The sequence below is a fragment of the Zalophus californianus genome, chromosome 9, assembly GCF_009762305.2.
Source record: "Zalophus californianus isolate mZalCal1 chromosome 9, mZalCal1.pri.v2, whole genome shotgun sequence".
Classification (NCBI taxonomy): Eukaryota; Metazoa; Chordata; class Mammalia; order Carnivora; family Otariidae; genus Zalophus; species Zalophus californianus.
This window is the reverse complement of record NC_045603.1, coordinates 41786168-41801388: the sequence shown is the minus strand read 5'-3', so window position 1 is coordinate 41801388 and position 15221 is coordinate 41786168. Positions and strand designations below refer to the sequence as shown.

The following is a 15221-nucleotide window of genomic DNA, read 5'->3' as shown; positions in this document are numbered from 1 at the left end:
GTGGCCTCCCGAACTCCCAGAGAATAAAGTTCTATTGTTGAAGCCACCCAGATTATAATAATTTGTTATGGCAGCCCTAAGAAACAAATACACTTTGTTATTTCTCATTGCTAGAGTTTACTTTCTATACCCAGTCCTACTGCTACAGTTTCATCATAACAGGGGTTGGCATTTTTTTTTTAACATAAAGGAAAAAATACTAAATATTTTAGGCTTACGTGTCACATAGTCTCTGTCAAAACTACTCCGCTCTGCTCGCGCTGTGCAAAAGTAGCCACAGACAATATGTAAATAAATGGACACGATGGCATTTCAATAAAACTTTATTCACAAGAGCAGGTGGTGGGCCAGGTTTGGCCTATGGGTCATAGTTTGCTGAGCCCGGTGTTAGGACATTCACCTGTGATCCTGGTGCCCCATCTCTTGGCGTCTTCCTAGAGTCTTCTTCATACCATTTCTCACTGAAGCACTAGGAGGTCTTCATGCAAGAAGGCTTGACATGGCTTGTTTGGGTTTTTCCAAATTCTCTGATAGGGATTTGCCTTTAGTTCTCACTCTCAACCACTGGTTCTTTTAAAATAATCACCTGGCCCAACTTATCTCCTGTTCCTCGGATTTAAGATATTTCTGTCATAAAATACATTTTCCTTTTCTCCTTACATCCTACAGCCCCATTTCCATAGTGCGTTTGACATACTAATGATGAAGGCGTTGTGACTGTCATTTGACAGTGTTGAGTCGTCAGCGGCTGGGGACTGTGCTTCAAAGTGTGTGGGTGGCTTCAAACACTTGGGGGCAAGCAGCTCGACAGCTCTGCACTGCTGAGTGGAGGAAATAACAAGAAAAGAACAAGAGGCTGTTTATTGTAAGTAACTTTTATTTTAAGAGCAAGCCCAATAGGAGGGGAGTTGGGAGGGGAGGAGAGGGAGACAGAGAGACTTCCAAAACAATAAATGATTATTTGGAGGCAGGGAATATAAGCTGAGGGGGAAGGAGGCAAAACAAACATAATGGGATTTTATACTAGAAAATCAAAATCAGTCTGTATAGAACAGCGGAGATTTAAAATACAAGTGTCAAGGTGAGAGAGGAAGGTTTACTTGGATTCAGAAAGAAATATTTGGGGTTGAAAAGGAAAAGGAAGTCAGAAACCTTCCTCAAAAATCTGAGACAAATAGTTAGGCTCTGATCTAGATAGTTCATCCTCTCTTCTTTTGTCCAGATTAGCCCTTAGTTAGTTTTCTATGGTTGCTGTAATGAATTACCACAAACTTGCTTATTTAAAACAACGGAAATTTATGCCCTCCCAGTTCTGGGGGCCAGAATTATGAAACAAATATCACAGGCATCACCAGGGCTGTGCTCCCTCTGCAGGCTCTAGGGGAGAAGCTGTTCCTTGCCTCTTTGAGCTCTGGTCACTGGGGTCTTCCTTGACTTGTGGTCCCATCACTGCAGCCTCAGCCTCCGTGGTCACATGGCCTCCCCCTTTTCTCTCTGTGTCAAATCTCCCTCTGCCTCCCCCTCATAAGGGAACAGGTGATAGCCTTTATGGCCCACCCAGATAACCCAGGATAACTCCCCATCTCAAAACCTTTCATTTAATCACATTTGCAAAGATCCTTTTTTTGGCCACAGAAGGTAACGTTCATAGGTTCCAGGCACTAGGATGTGGATATCTTTTAGGGCGACATTTTCAGCCTACTACAACCCCCAACCTTTAAACCCAACAACAGTGAAAAGCAGTGTTCCGTTTCCTCCAAGAGCATTTTAGCAAGAATTTTGAACAGGATAAGGGAGTGGGAGCAGAAGGTTGGCTCAGTTTGTCAAATATTTCTTTCAAGCACAATACATTTCAGCCCCTCTTCATCGACTGACTCCCCACATATCCACATGGCTGCCTTCTCTTTAATTAGGCTCTGCAGTAGGGAGTGATTATGGAAAGACTTAAAAAATATAAAGGGTGGGTGATATTTTAAATAGGCAGAAACCCAGGAAAATTTTCTACAATGAACATTTTTCTAAGAAAAAAAAATATTTCTAAATATGGACACAGGAGAACCTGGACTCTAGGGATGGGGCCCATTGTACTGATACTTACCCACCCACTTCCTCTTAATTTCAACATGCCTATAAAATCATACAAACCCAGGAAACATTTTAAACTGCTTTCCACCTGAATATCCTGCCACATGCATCTCAAATTCACTACGTGTAAAACAGGACACAATACCTCCCACCACCAGCATGTTCTTCTTCCTTATTCATTGTTGCAGCCTGAAAGCAGCTGTGTTAATTTGAGATCCATGAGCTTTAGAATTGGAAACCCCATGAACTATATGCAAACATTTTTGTATATGTGCATTGGTGACTTTTCCAGGCGAGAAATCAATAGCCTTCATCAGATTCTCCATAAAATCTTTGACTTCAAAAGGGAAAGAAAAGTCAGCCCTGGCAGGGCACTCAGTCAGATCTACAGAAACACTGCTGCATAACCTCATGCATTTGCAATAGAGAATGCCCACTGCTTTGTTTTTGCATGCATTGTCATCATAAATTTGCAGGATAGCTGGCTGGGAGTCACAGTAAAACAAATTTTGGCACCATTCCCTTCCCTCTAGGGGTAGGGCTACAAGTCCAAGATCAAGATCTTCTCTCTGAAGAAATGGATTTTGCTCTTAAGAACAAGGAAGCAAGGGACCATGATGAATACCTTTTCTGTGTCTAAGGATTATTTTGACATGCCAACACATACATACCAAATAGACTTTCACATTCTTGGAATGCTTGCCTCCACATCCTCCAACTTCACCTAATTCATCCTCAGGTCTCAGCTTAAATATTTCTTTCCCCAGTCAACACTCCTGGGAAAAGATCATAGACCCAAGTTTTGAAATACAGGTCTTGTTGCTTACTGAATATCTATATGAAAGTAAGGAAATTGACCACGAACTAGAAACTGGAGACTGTCCCTCTGGTCTTAACTCTTGAAGCAACCCAAAATTTCCCTCCAACCCCATCCTTCTCTGGAATCACTTTGGTATCCACAGGAAAGGTAGGGCTGGTGCTCAGCATCTACTGAATGACTTCAATAGGCCATTGTATCAGAAAAGAGAGTCATATGGACATTTTGAAAACAAGGACAGTCACAATACTCCTTTAGAAAACAAAGAAGACCAAAAAGACTATGTCATTGAAAATAGTCATGATGAAGTTTCAGGGGAATAAAACATTAAGAATTATTTTCACTAAATTTGTAATATTTAGAAAATTTTAAGTTCTACTGATTCTAGAGGGACCAGTTTTCCCTTCACAATCTGTTCTTATATCAGCCCATATATTTTGTTTGTGGCATTAGCACAATTACATCTGTATAATTTTATGTTTAATGACTTTCTTTTGCACTTGTCCATAGCTCTGCAAGAGCAGAAGCTGTCCATCTTGTTAGTGCTTAACAGTGCCGATTTTGGTCGATACCAAAAAATATTTGATACACAAATAGATGGATTAATGAATTAATATAGAATTGTGATTGTTTCTCTTCCCCAGAGAGAACTGTCCTTTGACCAGAGCAGTTACTTGTCACATTGGATAGAATTCTCAAAGTGCGGTGGTTCGCATGCCTCTCCTTAGAGCGGGGTTTCTCAACCTCAGCACCGTTGCCGTTCTTGGCAGGATGGTTCTTTGTTTGGGGGGGGGGCTGTCCTGTGCTGTATGCGGTTTAACAGCAACCCTGGCCTCTACCTGCTAGATGCCATGAGCACCACCCTCCTCAAGTTGTGACAACCAAAAGTATCTCCAGATTTTGCCAAATTGAAAAACAATGCTCCAAGAAAGAAGAGAATCGTAGGAGGTGTTTCTGAATCTGGGACAAGAGTCGGCAGGTAGGATGAAGAGGAGGAAAACCAAGCTGTGGTTGAAGGCCAGAAAAGCTATGCATCTGAGGCTCTCCCTGCAGAGGCAGTTTTGTTTTTTGTTTTGTTTTTTTTTTTCATTTACTATAATAAATCTGTACACCAAAAAATCCTTGGTTTTTATACTTTGATGTTATTATTTCTTAATTGCTTGCTGAAAACATCTCTTGAACAATTCCAACTTTATTTCTGTTGAACTAAGAAGAGGAACTTAATTTTTTGTGTGTGATTCAGCAGGACAGTTCCCTGAGGCTGGGACAGATGGGAACCGAGAAAAGATTACAGAATTGGGGCAGCTGGAATGCAGCTCCCGACACACCTGGGCGGCTCTGCTCAGCTGCTCGGTGATGGCTTCGGACAGCTTCCTTCAAACAAGCAGCAAACCACACGGAAAGGTGCCTGGAATGACCAGGAGTCAAGTTCTTTAGAGGGTAGGTGCTAGAAATTTGCTTAGTCATCCAAGTGTCCTGTTTTCTCAGTTCTGGATCTTTCTAAATAAAGCATGAGAGAAAGGGGGAGTTTGGAAGGGATAATGGTTTCTGATGAAATGGGAAGAAATACTTTTGCTTTAAAAATTAATGCAGCTATTCCTGTATCCTGGGGCACTGCAGAGTTCATTGCTCATTGTTAAGGAATGTACAAAGAATGAAGTTGCAAACAGACACAAACTAAAACTGAAATGTACAAAGACCGCATACTTTTTATTTTCTGTAATAGGCCTAATCCTCATGAGTCCCATCCCATTGGATAGCAGCCAGTTTGGGGGCGGGGTGGGGAGAACACATAAACTTCTCTAATGAATGGTGTACTTGCTTTAAATATTCTATGTTGACGAAACATTCTACTGATTGAAAGTTAAACTTCCTGTGGGATCGGGATTTCTCCTTTCCCTTCCCTTCCTCAACGAGGCATCCGGGTGAAGAGGAAGATTGCATCCTGCTGGCACTAGGGAGATGGGGCCAAGGCTGGCCTGGTGCCTGTCCTTCTGCTGTCTCTACAGCAGTCCACCTGGTCCTGTCCTCAGGTAGGTACCAGCTGGTGCCCACTAAGGTGGGCTGGGTCTGCTCTCCTTCAGAGTATCCTGCAGGTGGTAGCTGCTAAAGTCTGCAACTGAGGAACTCATCTTGGTCTGTTCTCTGAGTTTGGTTAGGGTCACCCTGGGGACTCGGTCCTAGCTCCCCCTCCACTTGCTGGTGGCTGGCAACCGCTGGAAGTCCAGCTACTAATCCCAGATGTTCCCCATCCCACCTTGAGTTTCCAGCAACAGAGCTTCTTGGCCTTACCCCACATAGTGATATCTTGTAGCCAGTTTCTCAGCCTGAATCTCATCTATTTTCAGCAGCCCCAAAGGGTATTTGAGAACTTCTCGATTCCTCACATGCCATTCAGACCCTAAGGAGTCAGGAGCTCTACCTCAGATGTCTCTTTGCACATCTCCCTCTCTTTTTTGATATCGACCCCGTGTGTGGCACTGCGAAGCAATAACAAGACAGCTTGTGCAGAGTTTACGGACAAGTGCAAAAGAAAGTCGCGAAACATAAAACTATACGAATGTGTTACTTAATTTAATTGTGATAATGCCATAAACAAGGAAAAAACAAAAGCCCCTATGCTGTCTGCCCTCCTCTTATTGATTTGATTACCTCCCTCCTTCCAGACATGAACCTTGGAGAAAATAAGAATGACACAAATCTCTCCCAGCCTTACTACCTGTTCTACCCCCTGTGTCTCCCTTCTTCTTCCCATAATCCCTCAGGGCAAGTGGTGGGCTGTCCACACCTTCACTTCCCAATCCCCCTATACCTTTGTAGCAGGGACTAGTCTCACTCTGAGTTCTCTCTCTCTCTGGAATAATGCTTCCATTTTAGCCCACCGGACTCTGTTCTTGATATGTTAATGATGGCTCAAGAAATTGAGAAAATCATCTCATCTCTTGAAAAACACTGTCTTTTAAGACAATTATGTAGTCTCCCGAGTGCTCTGGAAGTCACAAGCTGGGTATCGATTTCCCCTCCTCTTTGCATTCCTACTGCTACGGTTCTAATCCTCCCCAAAGCCAGCAGGCAGCTCTGGCAGAACCGGGAACTGGCCGCGCATAAAAATTATAAAAGATAAAAGTGTAAGTCATTAATAAGAAAAAGCACAAGATAAATCCTTGTTATTTCCATTTCACACGTTGATGGGGTGTTTTAGGTGTGGGAGACAAGGCCCAGGGCCAGTCCTGTGGAGTGGAGAGGCGGAGATAAGGCTCAGCAGGATAAAGTCAAAGTGCTTCTCATGGGGCTACGGAGGTTTTTCTAGTGCAGAATGACTTCTGGGCGTATCTGGATAGATATAAAAAGTAGAACTCGTGTAAGAGAGGAAATGGGAAAAGGAAACCTAGAGAGTTAGGGCAATCCTCAAAAACTTGAGGAAAGCAGGCCTGAGGGAGAAGGGTGGCTACCAACAGGACACTCCCTGTGAGGCTGCAGACAGTAGAAATAGGGGTGTCTGACGTCTGATTTCCTCTCCATCTGCTCCCATTGTCACGCTTGTCATTAGCACTACCTTGGAGAATGGAAGTGCGGCTATGGTCCTATCCAGGGAAGAAATAAAACCAGAAAGAAAAGGAGATTTGGTAATAAAATGACCAGAAGTAACTGAGAAGACCCTGGGAGCAGGAGTTTGGGGTCAGAGCTGACAGGCCACTACTAGGACAGGTATCTTCCCCAGCTCCGTCCCAAATCTGAGCACTCCCAGCTCTATGTGAAGGAGATCGAGTCTTCTTTTTTCTTTTTCTTTTTTTTAAGATTTTATTTATTTGAGAGAGAGAGAGAGAGAGAGAGAGAGCATGAGCAGGGGGAGAGGGAGAACCAAGCTTTCACCGAGCCAGGAGCCCACCTTGGGACTCGATCCCAGGACCCTGGGACCATGATCCGACCGAAGGCAGATGCTTGACCAACTGAGCCACCCAGGTGCCCCAGGGATCAAGTTTTCTAATGGTAAATGCTAATGTAGTAGATTAAAAATGGCCAGCAATTCTTGGTTACTTCCCACATAGAGGAGTGGTACTTATTTCCCACCATCTTGCATTTGGTTTGGCCTTGTCATTGCTTGAACCAAGAGAATGTGGCGATAGCTATGCTGTGCTGATCCTGAACCTAAGTCTTTAAAAACCTGGCAGTTCATGATTTTCAAAACTCTGTATCACTACATAGCTCTTGTAGAGAAGGAAAATCCTCCTAGGAACCTTACCCCAGTTGGAAGCACCTTGTCTGACAAAAGTTAGATTAACACAAGAAAAGCAAACAGAAGTTTATTAACATATGCAACACACACACACACACACACACACACACACAAAATCATTCAGCAATGAGTCACTCAAAGAGGTGATTAGAACTTTAGCTTATATAGTATCTTAGCAGAGGAACAATAAAATTTTAGAGAAATGACAAGACAAAGGAAAGAGACTTTGTTTGTAGGGCAGCAGACTGGGGAAGGTAAATTATATGGGAAAAATGATAGATAAGGGCTAGATCTAGCAAGATTTGCTAAATAGATTCCTCTGGTGTAGTCTATGGGCTGATAAGGGTCTAGACTTGTCTCTGGTAATTAACTTCTGTCCTTCCTGGTAGAGAGGGGAGGGGGGACACCTTTAGAAATTTATGTCCTGTTTTTAGACAAATAGGGGGAAAAAAGAGCGTTTTTCTTGTATCTACTCTTCTCAATTGCCTTTAGCTCAAAATAATCCTTATGCTGAAGTGGCATATTTTGGGGTGGCATATTCATCTGCTCTTCACTAGGTCTAGAAAGATCTCATAGAGAAACCACATGAAAAGATCAGATGGAGACTGACAAGGCCTGGGATGACCTGGAAAAGGAGAGACCCGGCCAAGCTCAGTCTTCCAGCCATCCTTTCCAAGATGCCAGACATGTGAGTGAGCCATTGAATACTGCAGCCCTGGCCATGGCCTGATTGTACCAACATGAGAAACCTCCAGAAAAGACCAACAGAAGAACATCTTAGCCGATCCCAGTCAATTCACAGAAGCATGAGATAGTGGTTGCTTTAAGCCACTAAGTTTTGGGGTGATTTGTTATGCCGCAATTGACAAGTGGAACAGTGGGGTACGGCCAAGGTGGCAGCAGGGAAAGAGACTGTGGTGTATTGTGCGTCGGCTCTTACATGCCTCCATCCAGAAATGACAGGTTAAATTTCCCTTCCTATTTTATTAGCTAAAGCAAGTCATACAACCATACTTAACTTCAGGGAAGTTATGTCCAGGAAAGAAAGTTCATGAGTGATATCTACCACCCCACCTCTAGCAACAAGGGAGGCTGGGGAAGCCGAGCAGGTTTGTAATGATTTGTTTTACCTGATCATGATTCAGTACCTAGGTCTGGGCACACTGCAGCCCTGAACACAATCAGGATACTATTGTCCGGGGTGAAGGCAGGAATACATACAGCATTTGTTCCAAGAGGGGAGTAGATAAGTAACAGAGAGATTGCAAAGGCTGCCACCAGCTCTTGCACCCTGCCCTGACCCTGGGCCCACTCACTAAGCTTGAGCTCTCACCATCCTCACACTTTCAATCCATATATTTGGAATTTGAGTTTGGAACAAGCCTGGATGGGGAAGAGAAAGGGAGAGAGAGAAGGGAAAAGGGAAGGAAAGGAGGGATGGAGAAAAAAGGCAGCAGTTATGTACTTGGGTGTGAAATGAAAGACAGGCCTTGAGTGCTCCTGACTCTAACTTCAGAACTTTTTCCACCATTTAGGGGAAGAAAATAATTAATGTTTGCACAAAAATGTCAAACAGAAAGACAAAGGGAAAGGGAACGTTCCAAAGAAGTGTGAAATGTGTGGCAGTCTGGGTGGTCTGGTTGAAAAAGGAAAAACAAAATTCTTCTCAGGTTGTGCTTTGGAAAAGTCTTGGAGGAATGGAATGGAACATTCTGATTTAAGGCTTATGCCTTGAGTGCTGTTCTCTCTATCCACGCTCTAATGTAAATAATCTTTGTTTTTTTCTCCCCTTTATTTTAAGTTCCCAATTCGGCTCACAGGTTCTTCCTTGTTGGTCAAAATTAAATCCAAAATAGCAACTCTTTTTTTATTTCTATATTAAGTGAAAGATAAAATCCTAGGAAAATGTTTAACCATCTTCAAAAGACTTTTCATATATTGTCTTTATTTACCATCCTTATTTTACTTATTAGAGATTCAGGGTTAAGAGAGGTTAATTTATCCAAATTCACCTAACACATCTGAAACTAGATCTAGTCACCTTCATAATCCCTTAAGTTAACCACCAAAATACGCAGACTTTCAAGAAGTTATTTGGTGCATTGTTCTTAATTGAACCTGGGATCTAAAAATTGTCTAGATAGCTTGGCCAGCATCTGTTGTCTCATTCAGGGATACCACTTCTAGTTCCTCCTTCTGATGGAACGGATTTCAGTATCTTCCCACATCTATATCATTTTTGCTTTCTCTCTACTTTTATTCTCATCCAAATGTTCCCCCACTGTATTCCTACCTAGCAGTTATGGGTTTCCACATGCGTGGATATCTCAAGTCATGCCCATTTGTGGCCAAGTCTATTTATGCTGATTCTACTCATTCAACTTTATGATGCCTATTAGGTGTATTTCCTGCCTTATATTGAAGCCTCAAGTTCACCTAGTTTTTGCCCCTGCTTTGCTGTCTCTCCCACTCCAGCCCCTTCAAAGAAATCATACTACCCACAAAGCCTGCCCTGGGCTTTGGTAAAACTTGGATGGAATTCATCATCACTTTGCCCTGATTTTCAGATCCATGGCTCTTACATTTCCTGGTTCTCTTGGGCCCTGAACCTAGCTCCTGTTTTCTGCCTAGTCCTGTTGGTTAGTGGCATGAAGTTGCTCTTCCAATTTTGTCTATGTCCATACTAATGAATGCCTTATTGAAGCATCTGATAATTATGAGAACTGCCACTAGTTATGGGTCTACCATGTGTCTACCTCTGAGCTAAACATTTATGTATTATTGCATTTACTCCTGTAGGGGAGGAAAAATAATTTTCCCTCTACTCTTCTAAGTTTTCTGCTGGGAACTCTGTAACAAATAACAGATTAACAAAAGAAATAGAAGCAGAAATTAATTAACATGTATACCTCATATATGAATGGGAGACACTCAGTAACTCTCAGAGGTAGTTTCGAGTTCAGGCTTAAATATTATTTTCAGCTAAAGACAAAAGAGAGAAGGGTACGGGATAAGTCAGTTATGGGGAGATGAGCAGGAAAGGTAAACAAGAATAAGTTTTGCTATGCAGACTTAAGCGCCTTCTCCATTGATGGGTTGAGTTCCTTGTGATTTAGTCATTCTTCTCCCCCTGGGGCAGAGAGGGAGCCGCCCTTACAAATGGAGATTTCCTTATAAATGTAAAGTTCCCTTACAAAAGGGTAACTTCTAATCTGTTTTCAGAGCTTCTCCTTTGCTGTTTCTCAAAATAACTCTTATGCCAAAGAGGTATATTTTGGGGTAGCACAAGCACATCTTATCACCCTTCACTCCTCATGACACACCAGCCAGGTACTTTTATTCCCTTCATTTTCCAGGAAGAAGAAACAGAAGAAGCATTAGTACTGGGAAACATCCTTCATATTTTAATTAAAGCTCTTACCTGGACACCTGGCACTGTCCTGTGTTCTCTACATTTACTACCTCGTCTGATCTTCCCAACAGCCCTGCAAGCTGTCCAGGCATTCTCATCGCTACTCTTTTTTTGGAGTTGGGGGCGGGGGAACACTGAGGCTCAAAGAGGGTAGGTGACTTCTGAAGCGGGCCAATGTTTAAACTCCAGTATCCTCTCTAGCCACACCGGCCTGCTTGCCAGACCCACTTCAGGAACACTGTCCTGATTGTTACTTTGCTTCAGTGCTCTTCCCCCATATCCACACACCTCCCTTTCTCACCTCCTCCACATATTTGTTCAAATGTCACCTTTCAGTGAGGATTTCCCGCCTCCTTGTATTAGAGCCACACCCTCACTCATGGCTGTCCCTCACCTCTTCCCCACTTTATTTTTCTCCATAGCACTTATCACTCTCTGACACCACACATTTTAGTTACTAGAATGCAAGTTCCAAGACAGAATTTTTGTCAATTTTGGTCACTAGATGTGTACATTTTTTGAGAAATATTTGTTGAAAGAATGGATGAATAAATATCTAACTACAAAGCCTATACCCTTTTCACCACGATATTCTCAGATCCTTTGTGTCAATCGTATCTTCTTTTTGCCTCTAGGCTACTTAATAATGCTAAGGAACTTTTTTTAAAAATAAATGCCTACATTCAGTATTGTCAAGGAAAAGAAGAAGCAAGTTCAACCTATCCTGGGCCTGGAAACTGGGCTGGCAGCAGATTTTGGCTTTATCAAAGAACATTTATTATGTGCCTTCTTGTATGTAATGCTCTGCTAGGTACTATGCAGAAAATATTAAACCAGAATGTTTATCTCTGGCTCCATCTCCCCCTGCATTTGGCTGGTTACTGGGAGAGCCAGCACGGGTCCCGATAAACAAATGGAGTACACATAGCACGTACAACCCAGACCAGAATGACAGGTGTTGGGAGCCAATGTTTACAGGTCAGGCAATCGGAGAGCAAATCCATGGGAGTTTCATTATTAGACAGGATGGGGTTTCCAGAAATCATCCAAAGAGAGCTTTTCCATCCAAAATTTGTTTGGATTTGGGGGGCTATTGCTGAGAAGCAGTTTATCTCCTACACAGTGAGCTTCCTTTACAAGTTCATGGTTTGGTTCCTGGCTGCAAACATTTGACTGAGGAAGCCACAATAACCATAATGCTGGAAGAACAACTTGTGGCATCCCCTGTCCTTGGGAAGAACCCATTTTTCATGGTGCCATGCAGATCTTGGGCCCAACACCAACTCTTTTTTAAAACTAATTTACTAATGATGCGTGATGCTCCTATAAGCTGCTGATGATGGGGACAACTGTCATCATTTAGCATTCTTTAAGCATCCTACGGTAAACTGGGGATTTTTAACTGCATCCACTCTGTTTATTACTCTTCTGTTTTATGCATATACTCCAAGTGTGTATAAACAAGACAGTATTATAAAAGTATTAAAAATATAAGCACATTAAAGTAACATGGAGCCACCACCAGCATAGTTTTAGAGCCTTTTGGCCACACACAAATGCTATGAGGCCAGTTGTATGAAAAGTAAATTATGCCAATTAGCACTTTACATGCATAATTCCAAAATTAATTGTACTAGATTTTAAGCTCCTTTAGAGCAACAATAATATTTTCCTCATTTCTCACACAGCACCTGTTTCAATGCTCCATAAATATATCCTCTCCCTCCAATACACTAGCATTCATTAGGACTGAATGTTATGTTAAACAGTATATCCAGTATCTACTATGCATTTGGCACGAAAGAACATCAATAAATATTTTTTTTTAGAAGTTAAAAAAAAAAAAGAAAAAGGGAGTGCCTGTCTGGCTCAGTTGGTGGAGGACTCCTGGTCTCAGGGTTGCGTGTTTGAGTCCCACATTGGGTATAGAGATTACTTAAAAATAAAATATTAAAAAAACCCTCATACCTAGGCTTGCAAAATGTAAGTCAAAGGCTCCACCCCATTAAAAAAGAGAGAGAGAGAGGAAAGAAATTGTTAAAAATGAACATTGACTTGAATGAATACTGACCTATGAAAATTAAATTTGATTCAACATTTGGGTAATTGTGATTTGTCGGTAAAATAAGCTATAAACAAAAGATCCTGGATTCAAATATTCTGTAAAAAGACATTAGGATGGGGAAGTGGTAAGGGGAGGAATGTGGTTAAAAGATACTAACTTCTAGTTATAGGATAAATACTAGGGATGTAATGTACAACATGATGCCCCTAGCTAACACTGATGTATGATATATAGGAAAGTTGTTAAGGTAGTAAATCCTAAGAGTTCCCATCACAAGAAGAAACTATTTTTTTTCTTTTTACGCCTTAAACTTATATAGTGATGTATATCAATTATTTCTCAATGAAACTGGGTATAAGAGGTATTGACAGGTCTAAAGATAAAATTTTGAATCAGCTTTTGGGGAGAGGGTGGTTTGGAGCATCACTGATAAATCCTGGGCTTTATTTCCCTATTCTATTCTGATGAATCTTAGAAGAGAATGAGGTTTGGGTTAGAGGGTTATCTCTATGGTCCATTTCAGGTCCAAGTTCTGGGACTATGATTTGTATAATCCAAAAGGATATAGGTAGGGGTGCCTGGGTGGCTCTGACAGTTAAGCATCTGCCTTTGGCTCAGGTCATAATCTCAGGGTCCTGGGATGGAGCCCCATGTCAGGCTCCCTGCTCAGCGGGGAAGTCTGCTTCTCCCTCTGCCTCTGCCCCTCCCCCCTGCTCATGCTCTGTGTCTGTCTTTCTCTCTCAAATAAATAAATAAAAATCTTTAAAAAAAAGGATATAGGTTATTTGCAGATGCTGGCCCATTAACTGGCAGGGCCAAATAACTTTTTATAAGTGAATAAATCATAAACAAAGCCAGCTCCAAGACAGCCTCCAACAGTCCCCCCTCCTGAGATCTCCACCCTTGTGTAGTTCCCTCCCACATCATGCTAGCATTGGTCTGTTTGACCATCAGCATCAGTTCAGCATACAGCAGAACTAGTGGTATGTCACTTCCTAGATTAGGTTATAAAAATAAAAGGTGAGGAATTGAAACCTCCTGCCAACAGCCATGTGAACACATCTGCAAGTGGGTTCTCCTCAAAGCTTCATTCAAGCTTTCAGAAAACAGCTGTCCCTGCTGACAGATTGACTGCAACCTCATGAACCAGATCCCCTTGGCCGAGCTGCTCCTGGATTTCTGATCCTGAGAAACTAGGTGAGGTCATGCACTGTTGTTGTTTTAAGTTGCTAAATTTTGGGGTAATTTGTTATGCAGCAATAAGTCAGTAGGACATTTTTTCATCCCAAAGTCTTCCCCTCTCCTGGGGCATATGAGCAATGTCTATTTCACCATTCCTGGAACGTACGTACTTTGTTTGGCAACATATATTTCATAAGAAAAGACACAAGTTAGTACCAGCATTTTCTTAGCTACCTGGTTTTAAAATCAGCTTCACTCAAGCCAGAACTTTAAAAAGGAAGAAAAACGACCTTATTGCATGTAGTAGGGGTCTCCCTGGGATTTCCATCTCTAGTATTTCAAGATTACATGTTACCCTTGCCAAACTTTCCCTTCTTTCGTGGCTGTCCAATAGGCACATTACTCTCCGCCATACTTTCTTACTTGGTCTTCCTATGAATCCACTGATTGCTGTGAAAGAAACACAGTTATAGGTCTTGGTTCTCTTTCAATACTTCTTTAATTCATACATTTGCTCTTCAGTTCATGACAAAATGACCTTTGAAGATCTTTTTTTTTTTAAGATTTTTTTATTTATTTATTTGAGAGAGCGAGAATGAGAGAGAGAGAGAGAGAGCACATGAGAGGGGGGAGGGTCAGAGGGAGAAGCAGACTCCCTGCTGAGCAGGGAGCCCGATGTGGGACTCGATCCCGGGACTCCAGGATCATGACCTGAGCCGAAGGGTCGCTTAACCAACTGAGCCACCCAGGCGCCCCCTTTGAAGATCTTTGAAGACTGTTTTTAGGTCTAAGAATTTTAAAAAGTTAAGTGGGGTTCCTGAGAGTGGCTCAGTCGGTTAAGTATCAGAATCTTGATTTTAGCTCAGGTCATGAGCTCAGGATTGTAAGATGGAGCTCCACATCAGGCTCTGTGCTGCGTGTGGAACCCACTTAAAATTCTCTCTCCCCTCCTTGCCCCTCCCCGCCCCCTGCTCTCTCTCTCTCTCAATAATTAAGTTAAAACGTGGAATTCAACTGCTTTGGCCATTCAATGTTTCACCTTGGAGGTAATGTATATGAAGGTCTCTGAACATTTCATAGCATGTATGTACAATAAAATTATTATTTATATAGCAGTACAAATTGACTCCCTATTATATAGATAAGGAAATGCTTAGTGTGCTTAATACCTAGAGACCAAAGTGGGGAAGAGCTGTCTGCTAACACAGCCTGGACTCTACAGTGGATGTCAAGTTCAAAATAGCTCTCATAATTCTAATCAAGAACACCCCCATAGCATGGTTTCTATGATTTCTCCATCATCCGTCATATAGAGCTGTTAACAAAGCTAGTCTCTCAAATGCTTCCTGACAGGTCATCATATAATGATCGAGCACAAAATGACTCAAAAACTTCTGCAGACAGGAATGATTATTAACACATC

At 42.1% G+C, this 15221-nt stretch overlaps 1 long non-coding RNA gene across 2 annotated transcripts in view; it reads left to right on the top strand.

Annotated features, from left to right (window-relative positions):
- The first annotated feature begins 794 nt into the window (after positions 1 to 794).
- Positions 795 to 15221, top strand: part of LOC113922194 — a 33773-nt gene continuing 19346 nt past the window's right edge. The window contains exons 1-2 of one of the 2 annotated variants that reach the window (XR_003519926.2): positions 795 to 865; positions 4149 to 4342. This is a non-coding gene — a long non-coding RNA (uncharacterized LOC113922194). Of the gene's footprint in view, positions 866 to 4145; positions 4343 to 15221 lie in introns of both variants that reach the window. The other variant, XR_003519927.2, reaches the window with a different exon arrangement.